General features: G+C 49.7%; 1 protein-coding gene and 1 long non-coding RNA gene across 4 annotated transcripts in view; one reads left to right on the top strand and one right to left on the bottom strand.

Moving 5' to 3' along the window:
* Positions 1-13,780, top strand: part of TTLL11 (tubulin tyrosine ligase like 11) — a 228,776-nt gene that overhangs the window by 107,323 nt on the left and 107,673 nt on the right. The window lies entirely within an intron of this gene.
* Positions 2,742-3,943, bottom strand: LOC123788006 (uncharacterized). The gene is made up of 3 exons (XR_006778392.2): positions 3,763-3,943; positions 3,322-3,547; positions 2,742-3,104 (listed from the first exon to the last, which is right to left on the bottom strand). It is a non-coding gene; the product is annotated as an uncharacterized LOC123788006 (long non-coding RNA).

The raw sequence follows: 13,780 nt of genomic DNA on the forward strand, positions 1-13,780 counted from the left end.
CCTTCATTGCCAGTAATGTTCAAAACCAGAATGAATAAAGCGGGAGCCAACGTGCCGAGAACCCCGGCGTACGGCAGGCTGTACACGTGACACAAGAGAGAGCAGGACCAGACAGAAACCTGCTTGTGCGTGGCTGTGCGTCTCAGACTGCGAACTGTGGAAAGTTCAGAAGAAGGCAGGGTGAGCCAAGGATTAGGTGGAACCCCGTGAAGTGGTTGACATTAGACCTTTTTTTTGGAACTATGAGAATGGCAGTTTCCAATGATTCAGCTAATAGCTGGCCTGGAGTGGTCAAGGCACCCTTCCTGAGGGAGGTGGGGCTTATGTTCCCGTGGGTTGGGTTTGGTGAGAAAATAGAAACAAGTTTTGGGGAGAAAGGATGGAGGCAGGAGAGGTTAAGCAGGGCTGGGGAGGTTCATGGCAGGCCAGGACCGCCAGTCATGCTTCCAAAAGGGCCCTTTGAGATGGAAAGAACAGAGGCTTCTTCTCTGCAACATACTTCCTATTAATTGTTTTCTCATTATAAAAGTAGTATGTGCTTATTGTCAAAAAAATTGGAAAATACTGAAAAGTGTATAGCATGAAAGAACAATCTCGCTCAGATTCAAGCACCCAGAGTTAACCTTTATTAACTTTTTAGTTCATAAAAATAGTATGTTCTTCTATTTCGTTTTATAGTTGAAGCCATATGATCTACATAAATTTTTTGTGCTGTTTTCATTTTCCTCCTTTGTATGTGACAGTAATTTCTCTTTCGTGTTAGCAACTCTGTAAGTATCATTCGCGTCAATGGCTGGGCCAGAGTCGGCCTCCGTATTGGGGAATGTTTAGTTTATTTCCAGCATCTTGTGCTTAAAGCTCTGTGTGCAATTTAGGATGTTGTCTTAGCATCGAGGGAGCCCCTGAGGAAGCAGGGGAGGAGACGGACTCGTGTTTTGAGTGCACAGGTAGGAGAGCGTGGTGGGTAAGAGTGGGCGCCCTGGAGTCAGATGCTCGGGGGTGAATCCAGGCACTGCCACTGACAGCTGAAAATGGTACAGAACTTTCTCCCCTTTCTGTACTTTGGTTTTTTCATCCGTAATAGGCAGTCTGCAGTAGGTTGTTTGTAAAGCTGCAAAGCAATGTGAACTTCTTAATTTGGAGGAAGAGAAAAATGCTGCTTATTTCTAAAAGACTACTTGCCATGGGAAACGTCCACTCTGAGTGTATTTAAATAAGCCAAATAATTTGTGTAACCTGGGGACTTGCTTTTTTTAAGGGAAAAACAGCGCAAAGGAAGAGGTGGGGAAAGTAAGTGGGAAGGGAGCTCCGGCGGTGACAGGTTCATCTTTGGCTGCGAGGATGGATTTGATTTCCCTCTAATTATCTGCTAGATTAAAAGGAGTGAAAGATTAAAATTAAAGCCAGTTGTAGTCATCATTTGAAAGCCCTTGGATATCACACCAAATGGTGGGCAATATCCTCCAGTTGCTTTCGTTCTTTTGATTCAATTTCTATTTTTTCCTTCACTTTCAATAGCATAAGAGCCCCTGGCAACCCTCCCCACAAAGGCTAATGTCAGGGGGTGGGAAGAGGTGGAACTCGAGCAGCTCAGAGCCGTGGGACCCACCCCCCCGCTCATCCCCCTCCAGGGGTGCCCACAGCCACAGTAAGGCTCAGCGTAGAGCCGTTCAGTGTGTTCTCCCTGCTGGGGCGGATGTCTTCATTTGCTTGGAGGGGATCACTTTCTTCCTCGGGAGGGTCCGCGCCTCTGCAGCACCAGAGGCCAAGCGGGAGAAGCTGCCAACACATGCATGCATGCATGCGTGTGCGCATGAATGCATGTGCGCATGAATGCATGTGTGTGTGCATGAATGAATGTGTATGTGCCTGAATGCATGTGTGTGTGCATGAATGCACACGTGTGAGTGTGTGCATGAGTGCATGCATGCGTGCGTGAATGAATGTGTGCATGAATGCATGTGTGTGCGCATGAATGAATGTGTACATGAATGCATGCATGAGTGCATGTGTGTGCACATGAATGAATGTGTGTGTGCACAAATGCATGCATGTGCGCATGAATGAATGAGTGTGTGCATGAATGCATGCATGTGTGCATGAATGAATGTGTGCATGAACACGTGTGTGTGCATGAATGCATGCATGAGTGCATGCATGTGTGCACGAATGAATGCGTATGTGCGTGAATGTGTGCGTGAATGCATGTGTGCGTGAATGCATGGGTGTGTGAATGAATGCATGTGTGCGTGAATGCATGTGTGTGTGCATGCATGCATGCACGTGTGCATGAATGAATGAGTGTGTGCTTGAATGCATGTGTGTGTGCATGAATGAATGAGTGTTGAGGGATCGTTCCATGTGGTCCTGTGCTGGAGGCTGGGGCAGGGATGCCTCTGAGCCTCTGCACGGTGCAGGGTGCAGAGGGAGCACTGGCCGCAAGGTGAGCAGGATGGAGGCAGTGAGAGGGGCCTGGGCAGAGAAAACAAGTCACCACAAGGACCCCAAGGCAGGAGAGCATGGGGTTCTCAGGGCCCAGAAAGGAGTCCAGAACTCCAGCTGTGTGGCTCGTAAAAGCTCCAAGCTGGAGACAGTCTAACTGTCTGCCAACAGCAAAATACACCAATCGTGGGTACTCACTCTCTGGAGTGCTCTATGTCAGTGGAAATGTGTGAGCCACAGCTCTGTGTGTTGATATGGACGGTGAGCAAAAGAATATCTGCAGTAGGATTCCAATGAAATAAAATGCAAAACAGGCAAAACGCAACTTTATTTTGCAGAGATGTAACTCTAAGTGGCCAAAACATGAAGAAAAGCAAGGACAGGACGTGAGAGTTTCGGAGAGTTACTTCTGGGAAGGGATGGGGAGAGCAGGATGTGACCTGAGAGGGGCACAGGTGGGCGATAGAGACCCCAGCCGCACTCCAGGTCTTCATCCAGGTGGTGGCCCGGTGAGCTGGCATTTCTCTGTGAGCGCACACATCTGTTTTAGGTGCTATCCCACATGTGTGACGGAGCGCAGTGTTACCGGTGAACTTAAGAAGTCCGGCATGGTAGGACGATAGCATAGAAGCAGGGAGGGAGTCAGGAGACAGGGCCAGGTGCTGCAAAAAACCAAACTGGGGTGAGGCGAGGCGAGGGTGGGTGTGGGGCAGCTGGGAGTTTTGAGACGGTGGTTGTGTGGGTTCGGTGGCAGCGGTGGGGATGGAGGGAAATGTTGCAGCCACGAGGTGTTTAGGGGGATGAGGGGATAGGACTCGGGGTGAGTCAGATGTGAGCAGTGAGGGTGAAGGAGGACTCAAGAAAGGGGATAGTTAGTACCTGGAGAGATCAGGCGACGTTCCACAGGCCTGGGGTTTGGGAGTCTACGCATCTGGGAGGGGTCGGAGGGCCAGTGATGGGAGCGTTCACTGTGTGCGCACATGTGCCAGCCTCGGCTCGGAACAGGTGCATTTCCGCACACCAGGACCTCTCCGAGGCTCCGTAAGGGAGAGCGCCCAGAATCTGTCCTCAGAGGCCTGGTTGGGAAGTGGGATTGGGCATCCCCCTGCTCAGAGGAAAAGGTGGAAGAGAAGAAAAGACCCCAAGGGCCGGCATGTCCATTTTTAGCTTGCAAGGTGGTTGGGTGGGAGAGGGATAGACTCTCTGTAGACCCCAATGGGCAGAACAAGGAAACAGGGAGGAGATTTGCAGAGAGATTGATTTAAGCTCAAAGGGGAAAAAAAAAAAAAAAAAAAAACCCAAATGAAAAAACAACCTTACCCGGCCTGAAATGATAACGGTTGACTCAGAGGAGTAGTGAGTTCCTTGTAGCTGGAAGTTTTCAAGCTGAGACTAACTGACCACAAACAGAGAAGGAGCATGAGCTCTGAGATCAAACAGACGTGCGTTCGGTTCCAGGACTTGTGATCGTGGGCAAGTTGCCTGATCTCTCCTAGTCCCAGTGTCCTCCTCTGTACAGTGGGACAGTGGGTGGCTGCGAGGATCACATAGGGACCGACGCAGGTCTCTGGGCACACGCATTCCACACTATCTCTTGAGTTCCTTCTGAGTACATGACACGTGTTATCTGGTTCAGCTGTCACCAGCTTGCCTGCAGGCCTGCCCTTGACGTTAGTGGGGCCTGAGAGAGTACACATTGAGGTCCAAGCCTCCTGCCAGCCCCTCCTCCTCTTCCCACTCCTGACTCCATCCACCATTGCAAGGGGTGGGGAGATTCTCCAGTTCACACGCCTAAGCTCTGTGCGCACTGACCCCCACCCCGAGCGGGTCAACTTGGCTATCCATCAGGTCTGGGGGGAGCGCACCAGAAGCACCATTCGCCCTTGAAAGGATGGCCTCAGCCATTTAGGAGGGGACACCAGGGTCCTGCGTACCGGAGGGTGTGGGGCACAGACCCCATGTGGGCACATCTGCTTGGCCTGGAGGACTCCTTGCCCCACAAGGAGGAGGGGGGCTACCAGAGTTGGGCTGAAGCGGGACCCTCTCCAGTGGAGAGCCCAGGGCACGGGCTGGTTGCCAGGTCTAAGTGCAGTATCTTCTGCAGGATTCTCAAGTGGTAGTGCTTCGTTATCTCGGGGCTGCTTGGCCAGGAGCCCTGCTGGGGCCTCAGCGGCAGGCTGAGAGGAAGGAGCAAAGCCAGGAAACTGGGGGAGAAGCGAGGGGCTGGCGAGAGGTGGGACGGGGCCAGCAGCCCAAATTAGAATCTGGGTCAGGTTTCTCAATTCCTGGCGGTGGCAGGAGGGGCCTCCTCATTTCAGGCCATCTAGCCAATCTGAGGAAGGACTGAGAACACAAGTGCTTCCCCTGGGCGGGGGGCAGGGGCTGGGGGTGGGAAGAAAGTGGCAGTGACCAGGCCTCAGCCACGGAGCCTGGAGTTTGAGATAGAACCGCTGCCCTGTTAGCATCGCTGGCGTGGCACAGCTGGGCATCAGACTTTGGGTCTGAGTCAGCAAGCCCCCCCACCCTGGGCCCCCTTCTGCTGGTGTTTCCAGGCTGCTCATGCGCTCCCTGCTGAGGCCAGCATGGGCTGCAGGGCTGGATGGAGGCGGAGTCCTCAGACGCAGGCCCTGAGCGCCCGCAGCTGAGTAGGGGCAGAGCGGCGGGTCTGCACAGGCTGTGGATGGGTGAGTCCCAAACTTCAGCAGCCGGTCAGAACCGCCCCCCCGCAGTGGGGAGAGGTTGTTCAAGGCCAGATGGCTGAGTCCCACCCCAGCATTCTGATCGTTCTGCATTTCTTACAGGGTCCCGGGTGATACAGATGCTACTGGTCCCGGCACAACACAACCCTTTGAGAACCACTTGCCTGCCAGCCCTGGGCCTTATGTGCACCCCAGACCATCTGAGGACTCTGGGCAGCAGCCCCTCGGCCCCTGTTGGGGTCTGGCCCTGTGCTCGCAGTTGGGTGGTCAGGAGGACTCATCCTTATGCAAAAGAGATGGACGAGGCCCCTGGGGAAGGGGAGACACTTCCAGACACTGGAGACACTTTGCCAGTAATACAACCCTAGTCTTGGGTGTCACATAAGACCACAGAATTGAAAAGGCAAAGCAGAGATATTGCATAAATTCGTGTTTTTATTAACGTTTCCTCTCCCTGCCTTTCTGTGCAGGCTTCTTAAGAGGAGTCAATATGAAATGATTGTAAAATCTAACTTTTAAGGCACAATCCACCCCCTTTGACGTGGTTCTTCCAACGAGGTGGAAATGTTGCAGTTTTTCATCTCTTCCTCCTCTTCCAGCTGGTTTGCAGGCCAAGTCCTAGATGCATTCTTAATTTGAGCCTTCCTCTACAGCAGAGCAAGTGGTGGGGAAAATTTTTTCTCTAGGCAACAGCAACATTTCTGTCTCATTGGTTCAGTTTCGTGCTATAACATGACAGCTTGTGGGGCCACGGATTCGAACTGAGGTCCTCCTAGGAATGCATCTTTCACGATCAGTGAATATATCAGGTTGCAGATTTTAGCCATTTCATTATTGCAAATACAAATGAATGCTTCCTGGCCTCATGAATATTTTAAAATGTATTTTTACAAACTACAATAGACAAGTTGTAATTCACTCCCAAATTTCATTGTCATCCTGAACCACTTCCTATTTCAGCATTATCCAATTATCCCGAGGCCGTGAGCTCTATGTGTCTTTGGGGAATTTGGTGGCAGAATTACTTTGTCCCAAACCGTGGAGGAATCGAAGACATTTCTAGGGAACAGGTCATCTTAGCCCCATTCAGTTTGTCCTTGGATCTGTAAATGTCCTTGCTGGAAATGGAACTTGGAGCAATACTTTTTAAAAATGGAGGTGAAGTATTGTATAGGTGACAAGAAAGGGTTCTAGAACCCAGTGGGCCTGGGTTTGAATCTTGGCTTTTCTTTCCTCTTGCCCACTGTGAAACATGGGGCAGTTACTTAACTTCTCAAAGTCTCTGTTTCTTCATCTTTAAGGCGCAAAGAAGAATAATAATAACTGCTTTTAACGGGATTATTGTGATTCTTAAATGAATAAAAATACATAAATCTGTAGCATGATGACTGGACATAAGTATAATAAGTGGTAGTTATTTGACAATTATCCTTATTGCTGTCATTATACAAAGTGCCTGTCACAGCACCGAGCACATAGTTCAATAAATGGTAATTATTATTACTATTATTATCATTATAATTCGTACAGATGGACATATATCAGGAACAGAGTTTTCCACCGTGCAAATTATATGTTTTATTTTTTAAGATATGTGAGCCAAGAGGAATTTACATAAGTAAATGAACATTTTAATGAAGTTTAGCGAGATTAAAGTAAATCAACGGTGCTCATATAAATAGTTTAATTAAGGTAATCCCTGATGCAAAACATTTGTTCAATTTGTGCCTCAAAATGAAAACGGGTTCTGTGGATTTTTAGGAACTTCTCCTCTTTGCTGTGAATGAGTATGGGGACCTTAAATAAGAACAGCCTGGGGCGCCTGGGTGGCTCCTTGGGGTAAGCATCTGACTCTTGGTTTCGGCTCAGGTCGTGGTCACAGGGTCCTGAGATCAAGTCCTGTGTTGGGCTCGGTGCTCAGTGTGGCATCTGCTTGAGATTCTCTCTCTCTCCCTCTCCCTCTGCCCTTACCCCTGCTCGTGCTCTTCTCTCTCTCTCAAATAAATAAAAAAATCTGAAAGGAGAGGAAAGGTGAGGAGAGGAGAGGAGAGGAGAGGAGAGGAGAGGAGAGGAGAGGAGAGGAGAGGAGAGGAGAGGAGAGAAGGAAGGAAGGAAGGAAGGAAGGAAGGAAGGAAGGAAGGAAGGAAGGAAATAGTCTTCTCATGGGAAGGCAGCTCTGCCCATAGGGGAGAAGATGTGGGCTGGGAGTCAGGATCCCGGGCTTCGCCCTGAGCTGGACTTTGGGGCTCCCCACCTTTCTCTGGGCTGTGGCTTGTTCATCCCCAGACTCTGCCGCGGCCGGTAAATGCTGTGATTTTCTAAGTGCTTGTGATTTGTTCCCTTTACAAAAGAGAGATAGTAAAAACTAAAAAGGAAGATGTCATCCTTTAAAAACCCTGAGACTCTGCAAATTTTGCCAGTAGCTTTTAAACCCCCAGGCATTAGGTGCCGGATATTCGAGGGTGGCTTCGTTGGAAGCGGTTTTATTATCCGGAGTGTAAGCACTTGCACTAAATGTGTTTTTGACGGTCTGTTGCCACCCAGCTTCTTGCTTCCAAACAGGATGATTTGCTTCTCCGTTGCATTTGGAAGAAACACGTCAGTCCTGGTTACCAACGTTAATTAGTTTGGAGAAACAGCATTGTGTTTCTAAAAATAGTTGTGATGCAAAAGGCCATTTTGTGGTGTTCTGATAATCCGGCTGCTTCGTCGGGGGTGACATCAGGAGGCTTTGCATGTCGTTCTTGACCCAAGTTCATTGCTAGCACCTTGGAAGCTGGTGAAGCCGTGCTTAGGATCCCTGGAATGGTGCTCCTCCCTGTGCTTAGCTACTGGGGATGTGGACAGTGCCTCCCGTGGTTTGGATCTCAGCATTCATTACCAGTGGCGTGTCGGTGGGAATCTCTCCTCCGGTCTTGGAAGCCTGTTGAGTTGGCCTGTGACAGCTGGATAGTGTGAATGCATGATGTCAGTGAGGCGGACAGACGAGCCTTGCTGTGAGACAGGGAAGGCCTGCCGGCGTGGGAGACCCGGGCCCTCATCTTGGCTCTGCCCCAGAGCTGCTTCTGGAGGCCAGGCCTGTGCCGGGGCCTGTGGACGGGAAGGGAGCTCTGCACGGCTCCCCCGCCCAGCTCCATCATCTGGACTTTCTTATCTCTTCACGAGGGGCTTGGGATTGATGGCTGAGGACTCTTTCTGTTCTTAACATTCTGTTGGCTCAGTTATTGGTAATAATGGTTAACAAGTCTCCGGCTCGTTGTTTCAGTGGGCAATTTGGTACAACTCCATCCGCAGGCAGATCTCCGGCTGAGTTCCAACTTACCCCAAAATGCGTGCTTAGTTTCTGAGCTTGGTTATACCCCCATGTCAAGTTTGTTGTTGGCTCTTTTCTGGGGAGCAGGCAGTCTCCATAAACTGGTTCTTGGCTCCCTTTCAGTAGTTGAAAAATGCTTTGGTTAATTTTCTATTCTGGGCTCTTAGTGGCATTCAGGTTGCTTTATGTATTAGCTCAGATGAAGATCTCTGCATCGGTAGGGGCATGGCATTGTCTTGATTTATGATGTAGTCATTTGAAGCTGTGTTTTCTCTTTTAGTTTTACATTTGAGTTATTTTTGGTGATATCACCCTATTCTCCAATTTTTGTCCTCCTTAAACTCTGTGTTCTAGTCTGAATTACAGGGATCGCACTCATACAGTGTAGTAATGTTTTGGGCGATTTATCATATACGTGCTGACATTTAAGCTGCATCTTCTTTTAGGAAAGAGCTCTGCCCCTTTCCCGGCTTTATCTGTGGAAGGGGGATCATAATCTTTAGAATCTCTGAAGAAGGCCCAACCCACAGCCCTCTTTTCTACCTAAGTTCTGAAGTGATCAGGAATCAGACCGAGGAATAAAGGGGCTAAGGGCCAAAATATCACTTTCGCTATGGAAAAGGTGATGTTGGAGATTGTGTCTTATGTCCAGAGGCGAATGTGCCTCCTGTTGTGGAGTCCAGAGTGGGAGTCCTGATAGCCCAGTTCCCCGCTCACACCAGCAGGACGGCGGGAACCAGAGCCAGCCCTGGTGGCAGAGCCTGTGCTCCCAAGAGGACGGGAGGAAGGGCCGAGGGGCTTCCCCCCAGTTTCTCTCTCCACACTCCCCAGTCAAAAAGACCTTAATTTCCTCAGGGCTAGGGTGAGGTGGGGCAGAGAGAGGCCAAAGGTGTTATGCTGAGTCCCTCCTGTCACATGGAAAGAAACATCTAGGGTGGGGAAACAGTGTCTCCCCTCCCCCAAAGAACAACCATACTTACCTCACAGGAAGCAGAGTAGTTAAAAGGGGTTAAAAGGATAAGACCCTGGAGTCTCACAGACCCGATCCAGAACCCTAGTCTCCACTTCCAGGCTGTGTGGTCAGAGATGAATTCCTCTACCTCTCTAAACCTCACCTGCATAGCGGGAGAGAGAGGCCGTCATTGTGAAAGTCAAGTGAGATAATCTGTAGGATGCCAGGCACATGGTAAGTGCTCGATAAAGAATGGAAAGTCAAAAGAGATAACGTGTAGAAATGTCCTTTGCCAATGATAGACTTTCACAGAAATCTAACGAAGTATTATTATTTGTGCTGGTGGTATTCGTAAAGCACTGAATCCCCTTACCACCCAGGAGCATCAGTGCCCCCCTGTAGGTGTCTTTAAATGGGCTGGGGGCACCTGGTGCCTGGTGACGCATGTCACCTCTATCCGCCCTTACAAAGATCACGAGCCAGAAGGGAAGAAGAAATGAAGTTAACAAGAAACTCCCTCGCATCGAATGGCCATTCCTCTGATTCCAGCTATTTTTGTAGATTCTCCTGGAAACTGCCATGTAATTCGGGAGCAGCCACTAGAAAGTCTTCCCTCCCTTTAATTTATGCTGAAAAATCATTAGTAGGCCTTTGACACAGGCTGAAATGCTGCCGTCAGGCTCCGAGGGCCAGCTCCGTTTGCCAGAGGCAGGCTTTGAAGGGCACTCAAGAAAGAAAAGGGGGGGGGGAGCTTCCCTCTGCCTCCTCTTGTCCTTCCGGTCACCACCAACAGCGTCACATTCATGGTGTTACTGTGGCCAACTACGTTCTTGTCTAGCCTTTCCCACAACCGTGTGAGGCTGTATTAGTCCCCTGTTACCGTTACAGCGTTTGCCCACCAACTTGGGCAAGCCCGCTCACATGAGAAGAGCTAGCAACATCTCAAAGCCCAGAAGGAGACCCCGTAAGGCCCCTAGCAGCTGTCGTGTCATTGACATTTGGGGTTAACCAGCACAGCACCCCTTTTCTTGGCAACTGTTATTGCTAGTATCTAGCCACAGCTGCATTTTTTTTTTGCATTGGTTTTGTTTGTTTTGCGTTGGTTTTGTTTGTTTTGTTTTTGTTTTTGTTTTTGTTTTTGTTTTTGTAATGACATTTGTTTTTCTCCCTTAACCAGGGAGCATTCGAGCATGGCCACGAGGAGCGGGGCTCTTTGCAAGGTCCGCGTCGCACACTCTGTCCTTAGGTCAGACCCTCTTGCCTCTGTCCTGGTGGAGAAACCATACCCCTCAGCACCAGGTTTTGAGGATATGAATGGTTGGAGTTTCATTCAATCTAAAGAAATTTATAAGCCCCTACCCTCTTCCAGGCCAAGGGGTGGAAATGAAGTGACAGTCCCTATCTTATATGGTTGAGGTAGGAAGTGGAAAGTGCCTACAACAGTACCTGGCATATGGTGAGCACTCGATGAGAGCAACCACAGTGTGATTCTTGGTGGTGGCCTTGGGGAGCTCCCGGCAGGCTGGGAATGTCACTTCAATAGACAATTCCGGTACCGTTGCATGAATACAGTGGTACAGGCTGCCCAGAGGGGAAAACACAGAGATTAGGCTGGCGAAGGGCTGACAGCTCTGTTGGATGGAAGCACTGAAGACTTGGGCCATGTAAGCTGGGGCAGAGCAGGCTTGGGATGACTGGTAACTATTCTCACGTGTAGGAAGGTCCTTGTGGGAGGAGCACATTTATTCGGTATGATTCCAGAGCCGAGAATAACAGAATATCCCGAAAGGCAGATTCTGGGTAAATATTAGCAACATTTCCTGATGATCAGGGTTTTCTAAAGTGGAGCAGGGCTGCCTCAGGACCCTGCTGTCTGTCACCAAAGGGCCTGTGCAGAGCCGGGGAAGGCGAGAGGTAGAGGAGAGAGAGCCCAGGCTTTGGTACCAGAGAGCCACACTTGAGCCAAATTTGTGCACTTGCCACGTGATCCCAGGCAGGTCACATGACTCATCAGACTCTGCTTTTCTTGCAAGGACCCACCGTCAACTGCAAAAGCACTTTCTGAACTGGGGAACCATGCAAAGTGTTACTTTTGCTTGTCGGCATCCCTGTAATTACTGCTGAACATGTCTTCATTATGTCTCAGTAGTAAATGCTTGCGGCTTGAGTTAATTAATGAACCAATGATTTTCCCCCAAACCTGGCCCTGAAGCTTGAATTTGGGTCTCATCCCCAGAGCCTAGTACGTAGAGTAGACTCTAATTTAAAATATACTGCGGGAAGGAATGAAGGAGGGACTAAACATGGTCATCACCGCTACCTAACGTGGTAGTCATTGAGCTAAGCACTTTACATGCATCTCATTTCATCCTAAACATAATCTCATGAGATGGCCCCAAAAGACAGAGTATCTGACCCAGGATGATAGCGGTGATGCCTGCGTGGATGGGAGGCTGGCCCAGCTGGCCTGTGGGTCACGCTCTCCTTTAAGATTCTGCATTTCTGGGGCAGCTACACTCTTGGTGAGAAATGTGTGGCCCTGTGACTGGGGGAGACACTCCCCTTTGGGTCCCCCTGTCCCAGACGGAGCCAGGCTCTCAGCTTGCATTGGGTTGTGTTCTGGCTCCTGAGTGGCATCGTGTCCACACTAACCTCAGGCAGGCAGTGGAGACAAGGAAGGCAGTGCTTCCCTCACCCCTCAGTGGTCCTGCAGTGCTACCCCTCTGGGAACGGTCTAACTCACCGCGGAGGATCGCCGCAGCCCCCCACTCGGCAGCTAGAGTCTAGGGCTGTGGATTCTGTGATCCCGAGTATCGCTGAGAATCTGCCACTGCCTACCTCGCGCTTTGGGCAAGTTGTTCTTCAAGGCTCGGTTTCTAGATCTGTAAACTGAGACAATATCGGGGCACCTGGATGGCTCAGTCAAATGTCTGACTTTGGCTCAGGTCATGATCTCAGGGTCCTGGGATCAAGCCCCGAGTCAGGCTCCCTGCTCAGTGGGGCGTCTGCTTCTCCCTCTCCCTCTGCCCCTCCCCCTGCTCACACACTGTCTCTCTCAAATAAATAAATAAAATCTTAAACAAAAACAAAGACAATACCAATCTCTTACAGTCATTGTGAAGATCGATGTCAAATGCTTGTTTAGTCCATCACTTGGCAATGGAAGGGCTCAGAAAGTGGCATAGAATGGCCATCAGCAACTGACTTTCAGAGTTCTCAGACATGGTAGATGTCACTGGGTGAACGGCTGCTACTGTAGGTAATTACTATAACTTCCCTAATTGCAGAAACATACATAACACCATTTTCCCCATCCATGTAATATTGAGGTGCACGGATTTGGGGCAATTATCGGATAAATAAACACCAAAGCTTAAATCAGTGACAATTTCCTTCCTGCCCCGAGTATCTCCACTTCTCAGTATGGAGAGCTGTCCAGAGTCAGGGCTCTGGTGTCCATTCTGCCACTGCCGTGTTCCCACTGAGCTCACATAAGGATGGGACTGCCGCTGGAGAAACCACCACTGTCTCATCTGTTAAATGGGGGTAACTATAGCCACTTCATAGGGTCGTCGAAAGGATTAAATGAGATCCGGGGATGGGGCTTGACACTGAGAGTTGTTCCATCGATGTCAGTTCTAGTACCAAATATGAAAAGGACGAGCTCAGTGTCGGCTTGTAAAAGGAGGCCCTCAGTAAACAGGACTTTCTTTTATTCCTTTTCAATTTACAATCTCCTTCAATCCTCTGAAAGCACGGCGCCAGCATAACTAGGCTTTATAGCATCGAGCCAGCTGACGGAGGAACCACGCTGTGAGGGAAAAATGCCCCCGGTCTTTGTTCAGCGGGGACCACTTGCAGCTGAGCTCGGAGCTGGCTCCAGGAGATCACGGGGGCGAGCAGCTCCTGTGAGTCTCTCCTGTTATTCCTTAATAGGTGGCTCCGATCCAGCGTTCCAATATTGGAACTCCACACATCTAGCAGCTAAGGCAGGGACAGGGCTGCCAGGCGACCTGTCTCAGAGAACAGTTTCTATGATGCTCCCAGCGGCTGAGGCCGGGAGCAAGCACCTGCAGACACCTTGTTCCACACTTCGGGCTTCCTTTGTCGCTGCCGCTAAGTGACTCCGAGTCAAGTCGCCTCTGGCAAACAGCAGCATGCAAAATGCATTGGTCCCCACGCGGCATCTTAATGAAAATTGCAGATAGACAATTTCCACATACTTGGAGTTTATCTCTTCAAACTCAAAAACTCATTTTTAACTATTTGGGATTGAAATCGTTCTAAAATGCATTACACACCTGCTTCCTGAAATCGAAGGGATATTAATTTGACATTTTTTTCTCTTTTCTTGGTGCCCCGGAGTTAAGAGGT

This window comes from Ursus americanus, chromosome 18, assembly GCF_024610735.1.
Source record: "Ursus americanus isolate L20-20 chromosome 18, mUrsAme1.1.p, whole genome shotgun sequence".
NCBI classification, from domain to species: domain Eukaryota; kingdom Metazoa; phylum Chordata; class Mammalia; order Carnivora; family Ursidae; genus Ursus; species Ursus americanus.